Below are 26,949 nucleotides of genomic sequence, written 5' to 3' on the forward strand. Positions count from 1 at the left end.
TGTGACAATAATCAATGTAACACAAGACTAAGAAACATGATGATGTGTTTGTTGAGTTCCTGTTTGCAGCTCTCAAATGCTGATTTTCTGTTTGCTGTTTCAATGTAATTTATTTAATAAAAGGAAACCAATACATTATCATTTTTCACATTTTACTGATTTCCTTATGTTCAAACACAGAGCAAATGCCACCCACCAACTGGATTTCATGAAGAATAAATGAGATAAAGTAAGTCAAAAAAATTTGCCACGATGTTAGACACACAGCAGGTGCTTCATGTGTAACCCGCTTCTTAATCCCTGATAGCCTCTCGTTCTGAAATTGACACTATCTGCAATTTACATCGCTACTCCAGTATTCTTTTGATTAGGATTAGCATGCGTATCTTTCTCTATCTCTTAACTTTTGACCTGAGTCTCTGTATTTAAAGTAGGTTTCTTATAGACACATACGTAAGTCTTATTTTTTTTATCCACACCCAGAATTTGTCTTTTAATTGGTCTATTTAGACTATTCACAATTGAATAATTATTATTGATAACACTAGATTAATGTCTACCTAGTTCATAACTCTTTTCTATTTGTTACATTTGCTCTTTGTATCTCTCTGCCATCTTGCCCTACTTTTTATGCCTTCTCTGATTTTAAACAAGCATTTTATATGATTCCACTTTATCTTCTCTTTTAGTGTATTAATCATACTTCTTTAAAATAATTTTTAGTGGTTGCATTAGCATTTACAATATACATTTTAAGCTAAGCCAAACTCACCTCAAATAACATTATACTGCTTCACACGTACTGCAAGTGATTTATAACACAGGGTTCTCAATTTCTTCTTCACATCTCTTGTGACATTGCTGTCATTCATTTTACTTATGTATTTCCTATAATCACCCAATACATTGTGACTGTTATTGCTTTAAACAGTTATCTTTTAGACCAATCAAGAGTAGGAAAAATGAAAGATTCCCTTTTGTTCCATTTATCCCTTCTCTGATGCTCCTTTTGTCCTTATGTAGATTCAAGTTTCTGATGTATAGCATTTTCTCCTGCTTGAAGAGATTCTTCTAACATTTCTTGTAAAGTGAGTCTGTTGAAATTGAATTCCCTCAGTTTTTGTTTATCTGAGAGTCTTTAATTGTCTTTCACTTTTGAAGAATAATCTTACTGGATATATAATTCTAGGTTGGTGGGTTTTTTTTTCTTTTTTCAGCACTTTAAATATTCTACTCCACTCTCTTCTTATTTGCAGGGTTTCTGATGAGAAGTCCCAAGTAATTCTTATCCTTGTCCCTCTATAGGTAAATTGTTTTCCTCTGGTTTCTTTCAAGATATTCTCTTTATCATTGATTTTCTGCAATTTGATTATGATATGCCTGGTTGTAGTTTCTGTATGTTTGTTTTGGTTTGGGGTGTTTTGCTTGTTTACAGTTTTTGTTGTGGTGGTTGTTTGGTATTTATCCAGCTTGGTGTTCTCTGAATTTCCTGTAGTTTGTGTCTGTCACTAATTTTGTAAAGTTCCTAACAATTATTACTTTGAAGATATCTTCTGCTCCATTCTCTCTTTCTTTCCCTCTGGTATTCCAATTACACATATGTTACAACTTTTGAAATTGTTCCACAGTTCTTAGATTTTTCCATTCTGCCTTTTAAATTATTTCCTTCAAGAAAATTTGCATTTCAGTTTGGGAAATTTCTGTTCACCTCTTTTCAAGCTCATTGACTGTCTCCTCAGCCGTGTCAAAGATGTTAATGAGCCCATCAAAGATATTCATTTATCATAGAGTGGTTTTGATTTCTAGCGTTTCCTTTTTATTTTTTCTCAGATGTTCCATTTCTCTGCTTTTATAGAGTTTTAACCAATATTAGTTTTTTTAATTCCAATTTTGTCCTGAACTCTTGAGAGATACCTAATTTGGTAATTTCCTGAGCTTTTTGAGGATTCTGCAACATAAATTGAGTTGCTTCTTGGTTTAGGATTTCATTTCCTTGGTAGTATTTAATCATTTATGATTTGTCCATCTGCTTTCCAGATTTCAAAATTTTGCTGTTATTTTCTCCCTACCACCCTTCCTCTTCTCCCCTATTCCATGGATTAAGCACTTTCTAATATCCCTTTACTGTTATTCTAGTGAGGTTTCAGGAGGGAGAACAGGTGAATATATGTGTTCAATCTGTCATCTTTGACCAGAGGTCAATTCCTTGAGGTCAGGAGTCACAGTATAGACGATGAGTAAAAGCACATGGCTTGAAGTGAGACACACTCTACATGGAAATTCAACTCTACCACGAACAACCCTGATGCTTCTTAGCAGGATACTGAGTGTCAATGTCCTTCTCTACATAATGAGTGGTTGTAAGGATTAAATGAAATGATGCATGTGTCATCCAGTGCCATAAAAGTGTGTATTATTATTAATAATGATCACAGCCAAAACCCATATGTATTTATCATGAGCTACACAATGACCTATGAGTTTTATGCAAATGAACTCATGATTATGTTCCTTGAGATTGATGTATAGGACCGTATTCCCTTATCTTCAATTGTATAATGCAAAAAGCTATAAGAATAGAGCTTTTAAAAATTCATTTGACAGCAAAATTTGACCAATCTGAATTTATTTGGGGGCAAAACTTGACCTGAACTGATGAGAGACTCTATCCCGTATAGTGTGAATATGCATATGTTTTGTTGCAGAAAAAGTAATGCAATTGTTATTATATTAGTGAAGCACAGTCTTCTTAGTAGTGTTTCTTATGCACCATATTTCTTCCAAAAACCTGAAAATTTTGGAATTCTGAAATACATCTGGCTCCAAAAGGATGTGGTCATGTGCAAGAATTTATAATCTATCTCCCTGAACCTCACCAGCTAGCAGTTTGTTTTGCTAACTAGGGTAATGAGAAGAGTTGTAGTGCTCAAAATGAGAAGGAGAAGTAGCTATATTAGGAAAAAGAAAAACTAAACAAATCCAAAAGTTGGAGATGAGAATGTGAGAGAGAAGGGTTGGAGTTGTTGAGAGAGTTCAAGAAGAGCAATTTAGGAGGGAATACTTGCCAGGATGAATAGGACTTTGGGCAGACAGCTGGCTGGGTAAACGACATTTTTAGGAATTCCTTCTGGGTGTTATACTATGCAGAAACTTCAGTATAGGCTTCAATTGCTTTAGAGGTTTGGTGAAGATCAGCTTCTGTTTTTAGTTTTCTTCCTTTCTGCTTTTAATGGAACTGGACATAATTTGGCCAAATCTCAGTTGACTTAATCTTCTAGCTATCTTCTTCTTGAACACCTAGGACAATCAATCTCTCACACACAAGTGCAGCTTAACACCTGTCTTTGAATTGAATCCTCATAATCCTTAGAGCATGAGTGTATTGCGGAAATATTTAGTATAAGAGCAGCACACAATACAGAACAAGGGTAAAATTAGGAACAGAAAATCTTGCAACTTTGCTTCAAGTTCTTCATCTGCTGTTAATTAGTTGTATAAAAGAGGGGTTCTGTTTGCTTATTGGATCTCCAGTGCAGAGAATTGAGTTAACCACTCCTAACCGCTCATGGCAAATGGTCATGACAAGTATTCTAAAGCCATTTATTTACTCCCCCTTTTATTCCTCACCACCTCTTTCATCCAACCTCCCCCTGCCTCAACTCTGTAATGCTTGATATGTCCTGAGTTATGCTTGTAAAATATGAAGTAGCATTGTATATATATCTCCTCTTTTTTCTGTGAGTAGCGTTTGTGATATAATGTACATTTTAGGTGTGTTTTTTCTTCTTTTTCACTTATCATTTAAAATTTTTTTTTTTTATTTTTCCTTTTTCTCTCCAAAGCCCCCCTATACATAGCCGTGTGTTTTTAGTTGTGGGTCCTTCCAGTTGTGGCATGTGGGATGCCCCCCCAGCATGGCCCGATGAGTGGTGCCATGTCCGCACCCAGGATTTGAACTGGCGAACCCTGGGCCATCGAAGCGGAACGCACGAACTTAACCACTCGGCCACGGGGCCTGCCCCCTCACTTAGCATTTTTAAGATTAGCCCTGTGGCTGTACGTACATGTTGAGTACTAGGATTTTTAAAAGTCGTCTACATTAAATCTTTTATTCACTTATTCATCCAGAACTATTTGTTAGTAACAAATACATTCAAGGAACGATAAAGGCATAATTTTTGACCTTTTGGAAGAGGACTAAATAAATAACTATATCTGAAAAAAAATACCTTTTTTTACTAATTTCAATTTCTAGTAAAGGGTTTGTAGTTACTGATAAAATAGCCTCATTTTCCTCTTATGTTATAAGAAAGTATTTCCCACAAAATACATCTTGTTGTCTCTTTGTGCCTTTTTAAATATAGGAGTTTTTCATAGCTAAGTTCTGCTGTATAGCTGAGGTCATAAAGCAGTCCTATAAATGTTTCTCTCCAGTGGTAACCTTTTCTCCAGAAAGGTTAATAATCTAGTCTACAATCCTATCAACGGTGCACAAGTGTTCCCAGCTTCCCACATCCTCAGCAATCCTGACAGTTACTCACCTTTCTAGCTTTTGCCAATCTGGTTGATATAAAATACCATGTCATTGTTTTAATTTGCATTTTTACCCTGTTACTAGTGAGCTTAACTATCTTTTTATATGCTTATTATCCATTTGAGCTTCTCTTTCTGCATCTTTCCTTTTCTAAATACATCGCCCATTTTTCTCTTGGAGTCGCTAACACTGTTGTTGATTTGAAAGCATTCCTAGCATATAGTCTCGATAACAAGCTCTTTTGTCAATTTTCTTTTCTTTTCTTTTTTCAGGAAGATTAGCCCTCAGCTAACGTCTGCCACCAGTCTTCCTCTTTTTGCTGAGGAAGAATGGCCCTGAGCTAACATCCGTGCCCATATTCCTCTACATTATATGTGGAAAGCCTGCCACAGCATAGCTTGACAAGTGGTGCGTAGATCCGTGCCCGGGATCTGAACCAGTGAACCCCAGACCACCGAAGCAGAACGTGAGAACTTAACTGCTGTGCCACTGGGCTGGCCCCTCCTTTATCAATTTTAGATGCTGAATATATCTTCTGTTAAGCTACCATCTCTCTTTTAGCTTTGTGTAGAATATTCTTCACTGAACAGACTATCTTAATTTTCTTGTTTATGCTTTGTATTTTTAATTTGTGCTTTTTTGAGTCTTAAGACACACTTTTATAACCCTAAATCAAAAAGATTACAGGCTAGTTACTTAACAATTCTTGGCATCGGTGCCCTCATTTGGAAAATCTAATTTTGGCCTATGGGTTGGTTAATCAGTTTTTCAAAGCTGGATTTCTATAAAAATCTACATAATTTTATGTTTAATCAGAACTGAGAAGGCAGTTAAATAAAATGATGTAGGTAAAGCATCTCTCATTCCTGGCCCTCAGGAGGCATATACTAAACAGGAGTTATTTTTATTATTATTAGAAGAGGTGTTATTAGCCAGAAAGAGCTCAAGAAAGAAGAGTGTGGGCTCATGAAAAATGATGAGTGTGATTTAGAGGTGCGCATTTAATTTTTATTTGTTTATCTTGTACAATTAAATGGTGATAAAATGGAATGTGTTTATTTTCTCTTTTAAAGATTTCTAAGTGAAAGATGCCACAAAATTCAAATGGCATCACTACAGAGCCAACTATTTAAAGACAGCTAGAGTGACAGCGCAGCGGTGATTTCATATTGTCAATGAGCAGATAAGAGGATTCAAGGAGTCAGTGTTTATGAAAGACTTAATTCAGGGTGCTCCTTTGGTGGGCAATCTGACTTTTTTCAGCATTTTCAATGCTTCTGATAGAAGACCTCAGAGTCTTCCACGGTTCTGAATCATGACTGTTTTTTAAAAATTTTATTTTATTTTATTTTTGCCAGAAATGCCCCAAGGAGGTCTATGGAGGGCCACATACAAATGACTGTCTTGTATACAAGGAGAAAATTTTTCTCAGTGGGATATAAAAAGTGTAACTCTGTGGGTTGTTGTACATGGGCCATAAACCTAAAGTGTTCCCAATCCTGGCTTCTTTCTCATTCCTCAAAAAGTAATTGATTGTACCCAGCAGATAACCTATTTTCTTGAAGAAAGACATGGTACTCCTATAGTCCTCATTGCCTGTAGTACTCATTTAGCAGGCCAACATTTACCAGCAGGAATCATTGGATCTCTCTCTATTTCTTTCCCCTAAATACCTAACACTCCAAGCCATATATCCAATAGATACTCAAAAAATATTTGCTGACTTATGGATGATCTATGCCCTACTGTGGCAGTTTAACTACGGTCAAGTCCATGTTATTATTTTAGGGATGCTAGGAGCACCAGGGAGCTGTGAACTTCTGGATGTAGTGGACAAAGCCTTGGTGCCCTGTTTGGATTCTTGCAATGAAAACTAGTTTTCTCTTCTCTCTACATTACTATCCATGTAGACTTACCTGCACCTTGTGATGTTACAAGTGTGTTTTATTTCCTAAGCTTCTACGTGTGATGGGAGGTATACAAGGAGTGGGGAAATGCATGGAACAAAACCCCCTGAGATGTTATTGGCAGTCAGCTCTTCCTATTTTCTGGATCATTCTGCCCTTCACATAAAATCCGCAGCTGCTGACTCCAGGGCCTGTCACTGTTACTGGTTCTGCCTCTTCATCACACAGTCAGCATGACTTTTTTGCTCTATCAAACTTACCCCGATTCGGATTGTTCCATTGGAGTGGGCTGGCTGCTGCTGCTGCTATTTCCCAGCTATTAACATAGACATTACAGCACTCCAACCACTTGAAGACTGCAGCAACACAGTCATCCTGGACGGCAGCCACTTCAGGGAGATCTCAGACAGATGGCTGTTTGCAGAGGGCAGAGAATTTAACAGCAGTGCCTCTCCACACTGTGATGATGGATTTCCACCTCAAAGGAAGTAATGGGCATTAATCCCCTTGAGATTTCAGGATACTCTTTCAATGCCTTTCTACCCACACCCCATTCCTCACCCTTGCAAACAGCAAGCAGATGCCAGCATTTTTTGGAAGACTGAGAAGAAGGAGTGCCTACGAATCCCAAAAAGCATTGTATATATCCTGGGAGAAGCCTATCTCCAGGCAGACCCCGTTTCCTGTGGATACCAGGTTTGTGATCCTAGAATCAAATAACTTTGCTGAGCTCTTAATTTTGTCATCTGTAAAATGGAGATGGTGTTGTTTAACTCACCAAGTTTTGGGGAGAACAAAATGAGGTGTCATATGGAGAGCTCAGAACATATTCCTGGCCCTCAATAGGTACTGGGGAAATATGGGTATAGCAGGGAGCCACATTGTGGTGATGGCATTTTGCCTCTCTTTTTTGTTTGCCTTTTCCTCTTTATCTCTCAATGACTCCCTCTTCCAGGAATTTATACATGTAATTTTTTCTGTAATTTTTTTATACCAGATAGAACTTCCTTTTAGTTTTTTTCCTTTTAAAATATACCATATGCAGAGAAAAGCACTCAAATCCTAAGTTTATAGCTAAATGAACTTTTGCAAAGTGAACAAACCTGTGTAACCAACACCCAGATCTAGAAGAGACCATTACCAGCACCTCCAGAAGTCCCTTTTTGCTCCTTTCCAGGTCCTGCAAGGTTTTGAAGGACAACAGTGAGCCAGAATATGCTCAGCAAATTCAAAGGATCTTGAGAAACTCTGTACCAGAGACAAACAATATATTTTATATCAAATGAATGTTCTTCCAGAAGAGAAGATCTAGAGCCATGATTTCTCCATCTGCATCTAGCTCGGCTTCAGTACTCATGGACAGCAGTGTTTCACCAATTGACCCCAGGACTTCCACCCCAGAGATTTCTTTCCTGATTTTCTGGAGTCAATATTCTTGGCTGTGTTTAAAAGACGACTCTTTTTCTTGTATCTTCCTACAAGCTATTTCATAAACGATGTCTTGGTAATGGGAAAGTCATCCTTTGAGAGGCAAGATAACCCACTATTGGCCAAAACTGTTGGCCTAACGTCATTCATTAGACCTGGATTCTGATGTGGCACTGCTAAATAATTCAGAAAAAATAAAAGATCCCTACCATCAGGATTTACTTGTGAAGACAACTTTAAGATTTTTATGTTGTATAAATGCAGATATATTGGTGCAACCCTAACTGTTCAGCTCAATTTGAGGTATAGTCAACGAGAGTGACTGAAAAGTTTGAACTTTAATTATTACTACAGTGCATACATAATTACCAGTTTGTTGTCGAATGAAGGTACTTCAGAGGATAGGTTTGAATCTTATAAAATTAGCATAAAAATTGTTTGCATGTATATGCAGATTTAAAGTCTTTCAAAAATTAGATATTACCTTAATAATCATGCTTATATTATTGATTTTTCTCTGTAAAAAACTTTTCCCCCTCTATGAGCATGAAGATACACTAATTTACAATAAATTTCCTGTCTTACTTATTGCAAATTGTATATTACTTGAATCTGAATTAAGGAGGATTTATTATTAAATTGACCTTAGCATAATAGAAATATGGGACTGATATGTCATTAGAAGAAGGGAAGGCAGGAAAATGGAAATAAATACAAGACATAGTTTAATAAAGGATTCCCAAGATATGATCTCATGCAAGTAGAATGAAAATAATGTGTTATGAAGATGTAAAACAAGGATTAGACACTGTGCATCTATGTGACTGAATGTGATTGAATTATTGAGCTCTATTAAAGAGGCAGTTTTATTTTCCCCAAAGTGTAATATATAGATCATTACATCATGATATTCTGGGACCTTTGATGAAATGCAAATTCCTAATCCCCTAGTTTTAGGAGATTGGGATTTCTGAAGATTTGGCTCCAAACTTGCATTGTTATAATCAATCTCAGGTATTATTATATATATTATAGTTTAAAATCCACTTAATTAAAAACTTACAAATAAGAGAGTCTGGGTTATACTACTTTAGACTTCATTATATATGAAATTCTATATGAATTCAGAGAAAGAAACATTACTGGCAGATCAGAATAGTTGAAGGAAAGTCCATAGCAGGTAAGATAGGAGCTTAAATAGATGGGGTTTGGAAAGCAAAATGGAAATAACCAGGAAAGGCATTCACTGTGGAGTTTCAACATGAGCAAAATCACAGATGTGGGAGTGGATGACACGTGATTGGAAGACGATGAAGAGTCTACAGTAGAAGTATTTGTGTTGAGCAAAAATAATAAAGTAAGCTAGTTGTACATATATGGTAGAACCAATTTGAAAATATCTACCTCTCCCCCCCCACCCAAGGATAACTGTCATGGAAAAAAAATTAGTTCACAGATGTTTAAATCAAATTTAAATGTTGTCTGACTGAACTGTGTTTAACTGACTTTTAGGATGTATACGCAACTCAAGAAGAAAATAAAATTACCCCATGCATTAAAAAAAAGAAAGAAAGAAAAGAATGTGTTGAAAATCACACAAGCCCCCAATCGACTCATTTCTGTATTTACAGCTTTTGAAAATTAAATGCTCATGTATTCTTCCTTACCTTGCAATTCTGGGATTTTCTAGATTGTTTTATGCCACAGTAGCAAACATATGTTAAATTTCAACTCAGCCCCAGAATAAAATGCCGTGTAAAGCAAAATGAATAAACAAAGAGAGCTGCTTTATCGGGGTTGAGGAGAGACCTTAGGGCTGCCCACCTGACTGCCAGGAGTCCTCCACATTAAAGGGAGATTTATTTTAAGTGGAAATCAAGCAAGCATGCATCAAGAAATCTACAGATAATGAAGCATCAGAAATTTGCCAAAGGTGGCAGAGATTCCCACCCTCTACTGGCCACCTGCGGAACACCAAGCAACAGAACCTAGAGAGGGAAGAGGAAGCTGCCTGGAGGCCTTCCCTCAGACTTGTGCCTCCATCACCCAAGTCAAGATTCTCACTCCCATCTCTGATTGTGGGCACCACTCTTGGAAAAAAAAAATGTTCAAGGGCTCCTCACAGGGAGCTGGCTTGCACTTTCCAGAAACTTCTTCACCTGAATCCTCGTTTGCAAGTGACTGAAACCTGACTCAAACTATTTCATGCGAAAAGGGAATGTATTATTTCATATGACTGAAATCAAGAGAAAGCCAGACTCAGAGATAATGAGCCAGAAATGTGATGATCTCTGGATCTCTCTTTCTCTTTCCCAATCTCTCTCTCTTCATTGTTCTCTGACTCTCTGCATACAGATTTATTCTCTCAGATCTGCTTTATCCACAAGGCTAGAACCATGGCAGCTGGCAGTTCCCAGGTGTGCATCTTCACCTGAATGCTAAAATGAACTGCCTTTCTTCTCTTAGTTTCTATTACATTGCTTCAAAGATTACTGTGTTTCATAGAATAGTAAAATTAAAATAAAAAAATATATCTGGGAAACTGAAACAGAATTTCCATCTTATTGCTTTCCCCAGAAGAGATATTAAAAAAACAAAATGAAACAAACAACCTTTATTCTACTAATACTATCATTTCATTAAACAACAGGATAGTTTTAACTTAGAAAAGAGAGAGTTTATAATCTCAAAACAAAGAACAATTCTTTAAATTGAATATGTTTAATTTTATGAAAACTTTATTACATTGCTCTTATTTTTTCCATTTCACCACGAATGTGTCATCACTGACCAGCACCAGTCCTTGTAAATCATTGTTCAAAGATACCAAGAGATACAAGACAACTGTTTCGGGGACCTGTAGTTTGAATATAATTCCTTCTCCACAAAGTCTTGTTTTAAGTTTCTTGTCTTCATCACTGCCCACTCTTCTCAACCTATTAGCTTAGACCAGAGCCAAGATATATTTATCAAAGGCAAGAAATCAAGGGGAAAAAGTGAGAGAGAAACAATTGGATAAAGAGATACACTCAGTGATAAAATCACTTATGGGAAGGTGTGAAGCTTGAAGAAGATCAAGATATGACACCCTGAAGTAAGCCACTTTGACATCAGAATGATTTTGAGCTGAAGACGTTTGAGTTCCTGAAATCCCTATCTGCCTAAAAGCAAAGCTTCTAGAAAGCAGTCAATTGCCATAAATCCCCTCCCTGCAGCAGGTCATAGAAACAGCAGGTTCTGGAAGGACTCTCTGCCCTCCCCTTTTTCCCCTGACGCAGGTCAGACAACCCTCATGGGAGAGGTGCCTCCTCCACACCCGCAGGTAAGGGGGATTTAGAGGGACACCCAGGGAAATCCGAATGAACAGGCCTTGCTGTCTCCTCCAGTTTAGCTCTCCTAACCCACGTCCCTTTGTCCTATCACGTTTTCCCATGACTTTCCACTCTTCATCCTACCTATAATAAAGACGCTCAAGCTTAACCCCTTCTTCGAGTCTTCATTTCTTCATTGAAGGCTCTCATGTCATGTAAAACTTACATTAAATAAAACTGTGTGTTTTCTCCTGTTAATTTATCTTTGTCAGTTTAATTTTCAGACCCAGCCAGGGCCCCAAAGAGGAAAATGTTTTCCTCTACGAGCGCTTCATCCCTTTCTGGACGACATACTTAAATACTTTCCTCCCTTTGAATCTGCTACAGAATTTAACACAGACCACACCCCTAAATCTTTGCTTTTAGCACCCATTAAAGGATATAAAATTACTTTTGAATTCCAAATATTCATGTAAGAATATGCCTGCTAATTTGCCAGTATTGTTTTCTAATTGCATTTTACCCATCCCTCCCATATATTCATAAGCATAATGAGGTCTTTAAACTGAAAGTTTTTCTTTACCACTAAAAAGCAAAACCCAAACTGTTACGCTGAGATATATTCAGTCATTCAACAACAAGCCAAGCTTTCAAATTAGCATTTGCATTAGTGAATGACTCAGATATAATATAAAATTAATCCTTTACAAATTTATACAGGCTTCCGCAAACTGCTACTGCAATAGATTTCCTTCTGAAAGCGCATTTAATTACATCTTTTAGGGAGAGTAGTACATCAAGACCTAGACATCAATGTTTAAAAAATTAGGTAAAATTGCATTTCTAACGAGAAGAAAAATGAAAAAGTAAAAAATAAGACAATGCTAAAATTATATGCATAATTTTTAATCTTCAAAAGGAGCTGATACAAATTCCCATCAATCACTTGGAGTCATTTTTGGCAGGAGAAAAAATTTATCCTTCCAAGGCAACGTAGCTTTTGCTCAAACCTCAAGTTAAAATTTTTCTCTTTGACAAAAAATCACATCATATTCATTTCACTTCCTCAAGCATTTATTACAGAGAGAATCAATTAACAGTAAAGTTAATTACAAACTATAAAATTGCTAATTGAGACAAATTACACATGATAGCTTTGCAATTTGGGTAAATGACAGGTTCAGATGGATGTGTGACCTACAATCTTATGCTATCCAAGATATTTGTCTTTTTAACAAAAATTTCTAAAAGATGTGCTTTAAAACGCAGGAGGAGCAGAAGCTACTATAACACGATATATTACAGCACAAAATTCAGTAACAGGAAGTCTCCAATCTAGACACTACTTCAAGTTTTAGAAGCAGGCCTTTGAACATTGTTAGACTCATCCTTCAATCTGGTGACACAGACCCTGAGGGCTGAGTTATAGTGAAAGTCAAGGTATATTGTTTGAATGGTTTCTATCATGCTTGCTATTTACCTATTATTATTATAGTACTGGTCAATCATTTGTTCCATTGCAAACAGTTTAAACCAAATGCTTAAAGAAAATAAAGCTCTTTGGAGTTTTTCTTGGTGTAAACTAACTTCTGTCATTCTCTGATAACGAAGTGATACATATTCATCGTAGAAAACCTAAATGAGTGAGAAGAAAAACAAAAATCACTGATAATTCTACCATCCAGAGATACTCACTGTGAAGATATTGATGCCTTCCTGTCTACCTATCTCTAGCTATATTTGCATATTTGAAAGTGTTTACCTGCAACAAAATAGTATCATACTGTATACAATTTTATATATATTCTACTTGCATAATATATAGACATAGTGGGAAAACATTTCCTTGGCTAAATTCAACAATGTTACATATATAGTTACTGCTTGTTTTTGGTGTTACCGAATACATGATTTAATTAATACTCCATGTTTATCATATTTGGAAGTTTTTATTTTTGATAATATAAACAGTGTTGTGGTCATCAAGTTTTCATCTAATATTTGATTATATTTGGGGTTATTTTTCAGTTTTTCTTTCTTATATTTCAAAACAAATTTATATGCATCTTCATTGGTTTCGTATTTTTTAAATATATGATATTAAAGTTAAAACACACACACAATCCACATTGCATGGGATCTAAATTATACACAGGAGTATTTGGCTACTTTAGTCAAAAGTAGTGCTCAATTCTGTACTTTCTAGTCTAAAAATGAAATTTTAGAGGAAAGGGAAAAGTGGGGAAATGAATCAATATTGCTTGACTGTTTCATGGACTTGAAAGGAGAGCCCTGTGTATAAATGTTCTCTAAAGGCAGTTTTAATTTTGTTTTAAGAATATTTCTAGATGTTTCTATGGAATCTCACTGCTTGAGAAGTCATGTAGAGCCTTCTCAATAAATCCATTCTAAAATGACCACAAACTGTGCCAATCTCTACAATTCTGCTTAAAGAGACAAATCATATGAATGGATCTCAACTAACTAGAATACTTTTGAAACATTTGTCAAACAAATGGTTGATTATATACATCCTAGAGATTAAGGTACACAGATCTGCATCATAAAGCTGGCTTTGAATAAAATGTTCGTAAAGCAATCGTACCATAGACTTCTGTTAAAGTCCTAGACAATAATCAAGAATAAACAGGTCTGAAAAAAAAAAAAAAGAAGCAGCAGCTGTAGACCCAAAATTAACCAAAAGGAGGGTGGGAAAACAAGCTTAATATTATATTAACAGTGTGAAACCATGATCTAGGGTTTTCATATATTCAACTATATTCATCCTTCAAATAATGAACACCTAGAGTTTGTAAGGCCTCTAATAATGGAGTAGCAGATGACAGGGTTCAGGACATGTTACCCTCAAATATGGCAACTTGGCATGTTGAGTATTTTAAGCTAAAGGAACTTGAGAAATAGCATGTAACTTTCTGACCTCCCCCTGAAACAAGACATAAAACCTTCATGTGGGGTTTTCCCCTGAAAGGAATCTGAACAGATGGGCCTTGCTGTTTCCCCCAGTTTACTACCCTCAGCTTACATCCTTTTTGTCCTACCATATTTTTCCATGACTCTCCACACTGTATCAAACCTAGCATAAAAACACTCAGGCTTAACCACTTCATTGGATCTTCATTTCCTTAAGAAGGCTCCAGTGTTATGTAAAACATAAATTTGTATGTTAGTCTCTTATTAATCTGGCTTTTGGTACAGTGGCTCCAGTCAAGAACATATAAGGGTGGACGAAAATGGTATTTTTCCTCCCCTATATGACCATGTAAGAGTTAGTTGCTTGTTGATTAGATTTTATTTTGTGTATATAGCCTTCTTTCTCTAATGTTAGCACCCTCTCATCAAGAGCTGCATCTTTTGTTCCCCAGATCATATCAGCCTTTTTCCCTGTCCCTCGTACTAAAATAAGTCATGTATTAATATTTTTCTGGCTCCACTCTCCTAAATTTTTCCCTTCTCTGCTCCCTTCCCAACCCGATCCAATGTCCCTGACAAAATGAGGCTCCAATGATGTTCCTCCCTAGCAGCCTGGGAATTTCTACGGTTCTTTGAGAGGAAGTCTTCTTGGCTGCTCTGTGGCTTCAGGTATTTCCTCGTCTCTTGCTGAGGCCAGCAATGGGGGATAGTCTTTGCAGTTTCCAACGCCCAAACCTTTGTAGTTTCCAATGCTCAATTATAGGTTTCCACAGAGAGTCTGGAATTTCTTCTGGCATCTTCCCTGTCTGCTGACGCCCAATATTGAGGATGTTGCTGTCTATGCCAACAGAAACAGCTCTAGTCATGGCGCTTGGTCCCAGTGCTTCTAATGTCTTGTACACTCAATGTCCCAAGTCATTTTAATGAAACAGGTCTTTCTTACTTACTCACTCTTTCATTAGAGTGCTATGTGAATAAGGCATTACTCCATAGGGAACTGGTTATAACACAGTCTGAGCTGTATTTAGACTTGTACCCTTAGACTCTGTCCCACATGCTTCCAAGTTCTTTTACTTTAGAATAAGTTATAATCCAGAAGCTTCTCTGACTCTCATTCTAAAGGTCCTCTGGCAAACCTACATTTCTAGGTTTCCAACTTTGTTTCAATCCTAGGGTAAACACAGGTTAGGCTCAAATTGGAGTATCTGCTACCTATACAGTTGTTGGTGATTATTCAGGTATGCTGCTGCTTTATATAGAATTCTGTTTCATGGTCACATCTGCTATTCCTTCAAGGCTGCTTTAATATTCCAGACGTTATTCTCTCCTGTTTTTCAATCTCCTGCCACACTTTTGACGATCATTCTCAATCATCTTTTTTTCGTTGTCTTTCAAAATTTTCTGTTCTCTTTTATTTTCTTTATTCTCACTCTGCATGTGCTTTCTTAGTGGTTTGTGAACATGTGTCGCTTTATGTGCTGCTTACACGCTGGAAACACTCAGCATAGTGAAGACTCAGAGAAATGAGTTCTAGTCCCTTTTTATCTGTTAATTGATGTAACGACCTTGGGCAAATCATGTAAACTCTCCTGTCTTCTGTTTTCTCACTTGTACAATGAAGGACTTTGGATAAATGAAAACTAAGTGCCTTTAAAATCTGTAGCAATATTGAGTCTATACTTAATATATTCAAATATTTTTATACACATATAATTTGGTAATAGATCCTGTAAGAATATAATGTGCTATTTCTGAACTAAATGGCCATAAAATTAAAATAATGTCTTAACATACTTTTAGCTTAAAAACTATAAGAATAAATAGACCAAAAACATAGTTTATAAGTATAAAACCATCACTTGGAGACACAGAGTCAAGAATCCCATGCTCTTGTCCATATGAGAATCACTGAGATATATGAGTTGGTAATTTTCTCTGGGTGTTCAGTTTGTTTGCCAGCCCTGCCCCTGTTGACCATTTCCACTTTCACCACCGCTCAGATAGATTTGGAAATGATCTCCCTTCTCTCAAGAATAGTGATTACTATTTATCACACCTCTACTCAGAGTTAGGTACTGTGCCAAGCGCTTTACCTGATCTCTCACTCGATTCCCATAACAATCCTGAGAGGTAGGTTATTACCCTCATTTTATAGATGAGCAAACAGAGGAGCTGAGATTGACTTGCAGTGGGACATAACACTTGTGAACTAGGATTCAAAATCCTGCCTTGTCTGTCTGGCTTCAAAGCATCTATCTTTTATGACATGCCATTAGAGATTAAGGAGGGGGATAAAGGATGGTCTCTTTCCTCAGGAAACTAACAATTTAATGAGTGAGATATCTGTAACTAGTGAAATGCAATCAAATGGAGAGACAGTAGTAAGCGTTTAATGAAAGTATGCACTAAGTGTACCAGGTGAGGGAGAGGTGATTATTTCTTCCTAAAGTGGTAACAGTTAAATAGGGCCTTGAAGAATAAGTAGAATGTTGACAGATGGTGAAAAGGAAGAGAACAAGACAAGTGGGTTCAAGGACAAACAGTTGCCAGATGTGGCTTAAATTTAAGAAAAATACAGGATGAATCTGAAAAGGTAGGTTGGGATGATATAGTAAAAAGTTTAAAATGATGTGAGGGGGCCTGCCTGGCAGTGTAGTGGTTAACTTTGCATACTCTGCTTCAGCGGCCCGGGGTTGGCAGGTTCAGATCCCAGGCACAGACCTAGCACCCCTTGTCAAGCCATGCTGTGGGGGCATCCCACATAAAATAGAGGATGATTGGCACAGATGTTAGCTCAGCGACAATCTTCCTCAAGCAAAAAGAGGAAGACTTGCAACAGATGTTAGCTCAGGGCCAATCTTCCTCACACATACACAAAAATGATATGTTAATGTCAACCTGCAAAAACAGAAACAAGATTAAGAAGCAAAGTGTTTATTTGGGATCAGAGAATTACAATTCAGGGAGCACAGATTTAGGTAGAAACCCAAAAAGTGTCCCACTTAGAGCATACAAGGCAGGGGCATTTAAAGGCAGAGAAAGGAAGTTGTATTACAAAAAATTTTAATTGGAGTTGGAGGCAGAGAGCTAGTCTTGGCTAAACATTGATTGACTATTGCTTCTATCTTTGGAAAGTCCCCGATCCTCAGTCTTTGTGATCAGGATGTCCGTTCTGCTGACTTCTCAATCGATTGTTTGGAAAACAATTGACATTTTGGCCCAGTCCAAAGGTTGGGCCCAGTCTAAGGTTCCAGACAGCAAGGCAGTTTCTCTGGAAAGGCAGCTTTGATTCCATTTAAAATGGCTCTACTATAGTCAATTTTGAAGTTAAGAAGTTTGGTGTTTATTACATAGGACAAAAAAAAAGGATAAATCAGATGTTTCCTTATTTACATACGACAATGTGGCTTACTTTTTCTAACATATTTAGAAGTTACTCAGTTATTTTGTCTTTTTAAATTTTTTCTTTACATTTTTCATGGGGCTTGGGTTGTTTTCAGTTTTGAGAACCTCTGTTAACTATCTTGTTAACTGTTCAATATTTGTAAGATCTTGGAAGTTTCAATTCACTTAAAACACGTAGTAGTAGTAACCATACCTTTGTGTTATTAATAGGATATTTAGAAAATACCAGTTCAAGATGAGAATAGAGAAAGGGAGATTTCCGTGATGTTTTCTCTGGCTTAAAGAATGTATTTGAGGCACCACCACATGCTTAGATTCAATCTTTTAGTCTGGAATTTTAAGTTCTATTCAGTCACGAATAATTTTAAACAATTGCAAGATGACCTTGTAGGTAATTAGAAGTCGACATTGTATTGAATTTGTTCTTCCTGAAGAGAAACTCTCACTCACTGACATAACTGCCTCTGGGTTACTAAAATACTATTATTTTAACATTTTGTTTTTTTTAATGATTCCAGACAATTGTGAACATATTGGTCTTAAACTCAATTCTGTTGCTATTTTGAGAGAAAAAAACAGTTATTTGTAAATCATACAACATTGAGAACTTTCACATTTTTTATAATAAAATATTAACAGTGTGAAGACAGCTGGAATAAGGACTTTATTGAAGAAAACTCAAAATCCCAAGTATCTATTATCATCCCAAGAGAATACCCTTAACCAAGTATTCGATTCATTCAAGATGCACTACTTTGTGCAAAATCTGGAGGAGCTATTTGAAAGACTTCACCTGTCATGTGCATCACAGTTTAAAATTATTCTCATTTCTGAATTTGCTATCCCCTCATATTTTTGCATAAGCTGATTTTTATATTTGAAGACAATAATTTTGATGGATTTATTGCCCGTGTAGAAATATCAATAACAGTGCCTGCTTTCCCTCCTCACCATCTGATTCACCCTTTACTGCTCTAGGCTTTGAGTTCTGCGTGAGTAGCTTAACACTGAAGGATAGCAGATTATACCACCAAAAATAGGCTGCTTTGGCATATGGATTATTTTGAGTTGAAAGCAAATGAGAAGAAGCAGATACAAGAAAAGTTGTCTGCTCTCCCCCATTTGCCGAAAAGCAGGATGAAAATTTACAGAGGCATCTCTTCCATCCTCTCTGCCAGGAAGGATAAAGGTTAGTTCCCAGAGATGACTTTAGACTCTATTAACCTGGAGAAGGCACCAGAGGACTCTACATAACAAACTTTACTAACTAGTCTTTATCTCCACGATTGGAAGCCTAAAACTGCTTTCCTTTCTCCTGTCATTTCTCCACAAATTTATTGTTCTTTGTTGAAGATGCTATATAAACTGGAATTAAAGCCATCTCAAGGAGTTACTCATTTTTCCCTGGGTATCTCTTATGTATACATGTATCCCTGTCAATCAACTTGTTTGCTTTTCTCTTGGTTATCTGTCTGTTATTACAGGGGTCTCAATTAAGAACTAAGAAGAGTAGAGGGGGAATTATTTTCCTCCCCTACAACATCATATCAAAAATCCCCAAAGGAATGAAGAAGAGTTCTTGGTTAATTGTTATAACCAAATCTAACATCTCTACTACATCTCTTGAAACAGATATCTACAATCTCAACCTAATTACCAAAAAAAATCTTACTGAACACGACAAAGAGAATACAGTCTTCCCTGGAGTTAGATCTGTAAAAGGGAGTAGACCACGTGCTGCTATCATTTTAGGGCTGAGCTATGATCAAAATTGGACCCCAGTTCCTTTGAAACTATAATGGTGAAGATAGAACTGCAAATATTCAAGTAGTTGGTTTCAAAACTAAGAAGCTGAGGCAAGGAATGCAGGAAGAACTCATAGAACTCCTCCACTGGAGGAGAAATGGTGACGAGGACATAGACTGGACAATAGGTACCTGGCAGTGCTTGTTAGTCAAGAATGGGTGAAGAAGATGCGGTGTTACGTTCTGCTAATTGTTCTATCAGAAGCTGAGGGTAAGGGCATGTGCCTTTGAGTGGGAAATGTTATTTCCTCTGAAGCCGGTGAGACTTCCCAGTCATTCATACTGGGAGAAAAAAGATCAAATTAAGGGATAGAAAATAACAACTAGGGAAATGGGCCTCATCAAAAATGGAGTTGGAGTAAATTCTTTTTCTGTCTACTGGGCAGGAGGGCAATGTGCACTTGGCATTCTCTGAGGCTGGGGTGTAGGTGTAGGTGGGAGGCACAGGGCTACGCCAAGTACAAGTTCAGCAGCACAGACTAATTGTCACGGTGGCCTGAGGGGAGGGAGGGACGGAGAGGACTAGAGCAAGTTCTCGGAGCTTACCTTAGATGGCTCTGAGAAGCACTGAATGATGCTTTGAAGAGAAGCTCTGGTCCTACATCTATCAAAAGTTGGCATTTAAAAGAAATCTGTCTCATTTTATAGTCATAGGCGGGAAAGGTCTGGAAATAGTGAGCACCTACTCTATACCACAAAATTGAAGTTTGTTTTCTTATATGATAAAATATAAGTTCTAGGGGAGAAGAGGTTTTTCTAGGTTTTGTTCACTGATGTAATTTGTGCTTAGACCAGTGTTAACAATGAATATTGGTGAATATGTGTTATTTTATTTCACCCTTATAATAATTCTGAAAGGAGTTATTAATATCCCCATTCTACAGATGAGAAAATAAGACTTGGTCATTCCAGTTACACAGCTACAACCATTTCAGCATAGTTGTGGATCCAAGAAACATAAACTAAAACTTTGATGACAAATAGAAGCTTTAAACCCCAAGGCTAGTTTGTATTTTGTGTTTATAGCCACTGCTCTGAATTGAAACTCTGAATATAGATACTTTTTTTCTCTTAGGGGTACCAAGGAAATTAAAATAAATGGGCCACATTCACTAATGTGAAATTGGAACCATTTTCCCTCCAGTCAGTTAAAAAATGAAGGCACATTATACAATACAGAAAGCAGGATGGCCGAAAAGAGGGGAAAAGCCAAAAAACACTAAAGTCAATTTATTACTTCAATAAATGTCAGGGCAGTAATTGTGTGGGATGTGGATTAATACTGAAAAGAATGGATTTGTGTCATTCTTAAAATATAAATATGAATGCTTTTGACCACAGAGTTAATAAAAGTATGTTGTCCGCAGTGACTGGTAATTGATGTGAAACATTACCTTAGCTTTATCCTGTAAATGGCAGACACAAAGCTTCCACTGAGGCGGCTATTCACACGTAAATTGTGTTTAATGGTTTCCTGTTAATGCGTTCTATTTTTATAATGAAAGTCTAGCCAAATTATAGGAGAGATGCTCTTAACTCCTTTACTGCTATCAAATTGAGCAGTAATTGAATCAGGCAAGAAATCCCTTTTTGACCTTGAAGGCTGAGATTTAGATTTTGCCTTCCCATTTCATCATCAAATTTGAGAGAGACGTAGTATTAATTTTTCTAGCCTTTTATATTTTATACGGTAACCTAATGTCACTAAATAAAATGCTTCCAAATTGAAAATGCAATGAATCATTAACAAACTCATCAATTTTCATACAGAAACAAGAAATTTTGATGAAGTCCAACCTTAATTTACCAATTCAAAGTTTTCATTCAACATTTTACCTGCTATAAAACGTTTAACTAATATGCAATTCAGACGTTATGTAAAATATGTCATAAGAATCGTGGCTTTATGCAGAACAAGCAAATCAGAAAGAAATGTAGTGTATGGAATAGACAATACTGCACATAGATGTCTTAACAGAATTATTCCTGAAGCATTTAAAAATATTTAATTCAATTGAAAAAAGTTGTATGCCTTTGTTTCGTTATGTTGTAAATTAAAAAAATCAAATAATATTTTGAAAAAGTGTCAGTATTTGGGTTTAACATGTTGAAAAGACTGTCCCTTTATATAATTTCAGTGATTTTTAGGAGAACATGATTTACATGCAATTGGCAAATTACAAGCTACATTAGACAGATCCATCCGCATTTTAAGGGAGCAAATGGCTAATTGCATTCATGCTCATTTGAACTTCAGAGACCGAACTGGCCTTAAGCATCACAGAGTTTGTCTTCAGAGGTAGTATGTTTTGATTAAAAACATTTTTTTGAAGTCCTGTTTTTAAGCCATCCTTAAAGCTGTTTTCCATATTCCCTAGAATACCCATAAAAAGCTGATAGCAATTTGGAGGATTTAGAGGGGAAGTAGTTCCCTAGGTGAGTTCCAAAAAGTGTGAAAATTCCACTAGTATAGTCACTAAGGTCCTTTGTGATCCCAACCTTCTCTAAGCTCACTGGGATTCCCTTCACATAGCATCACCCACATCTGTGCCCTGTCCTGTCCGCACTGCTGCATCTCTCTGACCTTGATCAAGTCCTAAATGCCCTCTGCCTATGGTACTCCTACTTATCCTTTATGCTTAGTTGAACCATTGTCTCTTGATGAAGGATTCCCATGTTGTCCCCCTTCTGTTGCCTATTAGAATTAATCACTTCTACTTTTCTCTCTTCTCCTACGGAACTCAGCTTACAAATACTATATTTTGTTTTCCACTTTTTATTTAACCTAGATATTCAGAAATCATTATTTGCACTCTTTACCAACTAGATAAAAAGGCTCTCGAGGAAGCAAACTGTGTACACTTAGTGGTTAAGAGTGTGGGCTCAGAAGTCAAAGAGACTATGATTCATGCCCCAACTCCATCACTTTCTGGCTGAACAAATGTGGCAAAGTTATGGAGCCTCTCTAAGCCTTTTCTCTTCTACTGTAAAATTATAGTATCTACCTCTTAGGATTCGTAAAGATTTAAAGAAATAAAGCATCTTGTAATGCATTTATCATGGTATCTGACAAAATAAACATTCAAAAGCTGTAAGATAATTTTAATTAATAGTTATTTCATATCTTCCATAGTACAACACAGAAGGTAACACAGGGCAGATGCTCAATACTATTAGATGAATGACTGAACAAATGAATGAAATTAAGTCAGTAGAAAAAAAGAAAAGGCTCTAATTTGAAAAGGGGTTTTCAGTCCTTCCCAAGAACAGGAAAGGACCCTAAATTTTATGAAGAAATTACCTTCCTCGCTTGTGTAGGTGATTATATAGGGAAGCTATGTCCCTGGTCCTCTTTTCTTACATTAGTCTGTGTTTCTCCCAAACTCTACAGAGTACATTCTGTACTGCAAAGTGAGGATTCGTATTCTGAACACATTCAGGGCATGCTCTCCTCCTCCAGTGATGGGCACGCCTCTAAAAGTAAACCTGAGTCTCTGCCTGAAGAGCCAAGAGTGGAGTACTTTTGCTATGGGGTTAGAGCGAGAGCATATGTAAAGAGCAAACAGAAGAGAACAGGGGGAGAGAAATGCTGGGATGGGAAGCAATGGGAATTTAGCATTTTTCTCTACTTGCCTTAATTTTCACATATTTTCTTCAAAGTTAAGCATCGATATAGCCCTATTGATAAAGGGCCTTCTCTGTGGGGGGAATATAACTCCCATCCCACTGACACCAGGCTTGGCCATGTGATATGCTTCAGCCAAGGGGATGTGAGCAGTAGAGACATATGCCACATCTGAGTAGAAGCTTCAGGAGATATTGTGTGGTCCTTTCCCTGATCTTTTTCCTCTACCTGACATTTGCTTGGCAGAAAGGAAGAGAAAATGGAACAGGGACACAGATAAACCACAACCTTTACCATTGCAAGAATGGAGATTTGGGGTGTTGTTATCATGGCATAACCCAGCAAAAGCTTACTGATACAGAACTCTTCTGGGGTTCATTCTCAGGGCAACTAAATCCTCCTGCAAAACCTCTTAGTGGCTTCCCCTCACTCTCGCCACACACACACACACACATGCATACGCATACATACACCAAGATTGGCCAAGACTAGTCTAGGCCAGCAAAATCAATGTACTCAATCTGGAGAACTCATCTGTTAGCTACTGCTGCATGTCTACCCAGCATGATTTTGTTTGTTCATGTTCACATGTAAACAAGTGTATATGTGTGTGTGTATGTGTATATATACATATTGATATATCCTAACCACATTTCCAGATGTGTACTGTGAGAAGGCCTGATTCCTGCTTTCTAGGGCTTATGCTATTGATGGAATTACACAAATAGAACCCTGGGAACATGAAAAAGGAGTTCTCATTTCATTACATTGAACACTGCTTTGTCCCATATAGTGTGCTAAGTATAGAGGGTGATGCACACATGTCTTGTTAGACATGGTTTCTGTTATCAAGGAAACAGCCTCTTAGCTAGTGATATAAATATGTATATGACCAGCTATAACCTATCCTAAAATATGAAGTAATACGTGCCATAAGGGAGGGTGAAACCAAGTCTTCTGGCAGGTCACAGTCAGGAAAGATTCAGGAAACGTTTCACAATGAAGTGCTCTTTGAGAAGATGGTTGATTGACGGGAAGAGAGGTGCAGCATTAGAGAATGGGAGAATGGTATGATCAAAAGCACAGGTGGAAAATAATGCCTCGTTTTGGTTAAAGCATGAGACTGTCAAGGACATGAGAGATATGTATTAGTTTGCTAGGGCTGCCATAAGGAAATACCACAGATTGAGTGGTTTAAATAGAAGAAATTTATTTTCTCACAGGTCTGGAGTCTAGAAGTCCAAGATAAAGGTGTCAGCAAGTTTGCTTCCTCCTGAGGCCTCTGTCCTTGGCTTGCCCATGGCCACCTTGCCACTGTCCTCACATGGTCTTTCTTCTGTGCAAACACATTCATGGTGTCTCTTTGTGCGTCCTAATCTCCTTTTCTTATAAGGCCACCAGTTCTATCAGATTAGGGCCCCACCCTAATGGCCTCATTTTAACTTAGTTACCTCTTTAAAAACCCAATCTCCAAATATAGTCACATTCTGAGATACTGGGGCATACTTCAACATATGAATTTGGAGGGCACACAATTCAGTCCAAAGCAAGATGAATAGACGCAATAAAGTAGAGGCTAGGTGGCAACTAGAAAGAACTGAAAATTTGTGATCAAGGGAGGGACACACAATTAGAACTATGATTAGATAGGTCATTTGGGGTGTGAGGCACATAGGACTAGGATAGAGATTGGACAGATCTTTTCAAACACAGGCAACTGATAACCCGATTAAAGATAATGTCAGCGTGATGGAGAGATGGGGATGCATGTGGAGAAAATGTGAAACTAAATGAATAATAAAAATGAAAGTATAATTGATTTTATTTTTGTAACTGGATGACTACATACTGATGGCCACAAAAAGGCAAGACTCTTGAAAAGAAGAGAAATAGAAGTCTTGAAAATAGAAATACAGTCGCGAGAGGTAGTAAAAGATCCTGGAGTGAGCTATGAAGTTAGAGGGAGCTTTTACAAAGTCGATGGGGTCTTTAAAATTGTTTGTGGGGTGAACAAGAACAAATTCTGAAAAAGGTCATTAGATTTGGCAACCAGGGAAATATTGATAGTCTTATCAAACAATCAGAAGAGAATGAGGGTAGGTTAAGGAGGAGATGAAGGTAGAGGCTGGAGAAGGATGTTTGATTGCACAGAGGAGTATAAAAACAAAGTCTTAAATATGGTAGAAAATACTATAAAGCTGACTTTGTTAACTATTTGGTCATTTAACTTTTACAACACCTTATAAGGTAGAAATGATCATAATCCCCATTATATAGATGGGGATGAGACACAAATAGGGAAAGTATTATATTTAATGTTACATTCCTAGTAAATCAAAGAGCTAGATTTGATCTCAGAGACCTCACTCGGGAACACACGTATTTAACTGTTGTTCTTTTTTTCTCTATATAGATTTAGTTTGATGGCAAAAAGGTGCAAGAAAAGCATGAGCAATCTCATATGACTGAAAAAGGCATGTGTTGGTGTGTGTGAGGGGTTGGGGGGCTGTGTATACTGAGATCAGCACAAATGCAACAGAGGGCTTATGCTAAGTACTCATCCTAAGAGAGAAAACAGGAGCAAGTGGATGGAATACGCAGAGTTTACAAATTTGGACTTTGAAATAGGAGTCATTTCCTAAGGTAAAGAGTCATATATATTACACTTCATTGGTACATTCATTCAATAAATATTTACTGAACACCTACTACATACTAGACACTTATGCTAGTCTCTAAAGATATGATGGGAAAAAATACAGATATGGTCCCAGAACTTATGGATTTTCCAGCTAGTGATATTTAAAGGGATCATCAGCAATTTGATAAGGAACGGAGTAGCTATTTCATATCAGAGGTCATAGATTATAATAAACCTGCCTTCATGGTAGTTAGTGGGACATACAATTCAAGGAAAGTCATTGCACCTCTCATATCCCAGTTTGTCCATCAACGAAAGAGAGATCAAATTGTAACAGACTATTATATCCTTGAATAAAAGGTATATTGGAGAGATGAGGTAATATTAATAAATGAAGATAGCATATGATACTATTTAATAATAGGAAACCTTCATTTTATTTTCATTAGGGAAATGTTAATTATTGGATTTGACCCAGGCAGACTTGTTATTTTAAATACATCAAATAATTTTTACAGGCTTTTATCATTTTATCATTTTCTCCAAAAGTAATAAAGCTATAATTTGTAAAATCAGAAGTTAATTAAATAAAAAATCTTACAATAAAATGATGTTATGATTGAGATTTAACACGAACATAATTTAAGACATTGCTATGACTCCCACAGTAACCATACTTGGCCATACTTCACTTTCTCTATATATAGCCTTTACTCTGTTAAATAATAGATGTTGGTCTCTGACCAAATACATTAAAGTATTTCTGCATTTTGAAATCTTGATGACTATTATCCAATTTTAAAGGTAAAGCAGAAATATTTTTTCCTATTGCTTATTAGTTAGCATCTTTGCATTCAGAAGTTAAACTGAACAGAAGGAGCCAACATAGAACCTTCTTCGAAAGTCATTTAATCTTGTTTAATATAGTTACTATATTAGCAAGTCAGAGATCAAAAATATCTTGATGTTAGCAGAGCACTCCCTTAGGTTAGAGCAGTTTGGTCAGTTACTTAAATAAGGCTATGAAAAGGCATATAAAACTTCCAGATGACACCAAATATGAAGGAATACCTGCTACGAGAAGTGACAGAATCGAGATTCAAATTTATCTTGACAAATATTAACAAGCTGGTCCTGAACCCAAACTACTGATAACACAGCAGGTATGTCCTTACTTAACAAAAAATCAATTGTACAAGCCTAGCTTGGTAGAGAACCTTCCTCGCAAGACTTCACGGGGAAATGTTCTGATAGTTTTAGTTAACCATAATTTTACATAAATGGCTCTAAATAATGTTACTAGAGAGATAGTAATAACAAAGGTAACAGGACTCTTTAGGCTGCACAAATAAAAGTACGGGT

The 26,949-nt window shown here is 36.8% G+C and overlaps 1 protein-coding gene across 1 annotated transcript in view; it reads right to left on the bottom strand.

Annotated features, from left to right (window-relative positions):
- Window positions 1-26,949, bottom strand: part of NLGN1 (neuroligin 1) — a 651,710-nt gene that overhangs the window by 226,280 nt on the left and 398,481 nt on the right. The gene's annotated exons all lie outside the window — the stretch shown is intronic.

The sequence above is a fragment of the Equus quagga genome, chromosome 4, assembly GCF_021613505.1.
Source record: "Equus quagga isolate Etosha38 chromosome 4, UCLA_HA_Equagga_1.0, whole genome shotgun sequence".
NCBI classification, from domain to species: Eukaryota; Metazoa; Chordata; class Mammalia; order Perissodactyla; family Equidae; genus Equus; species Equus quagga.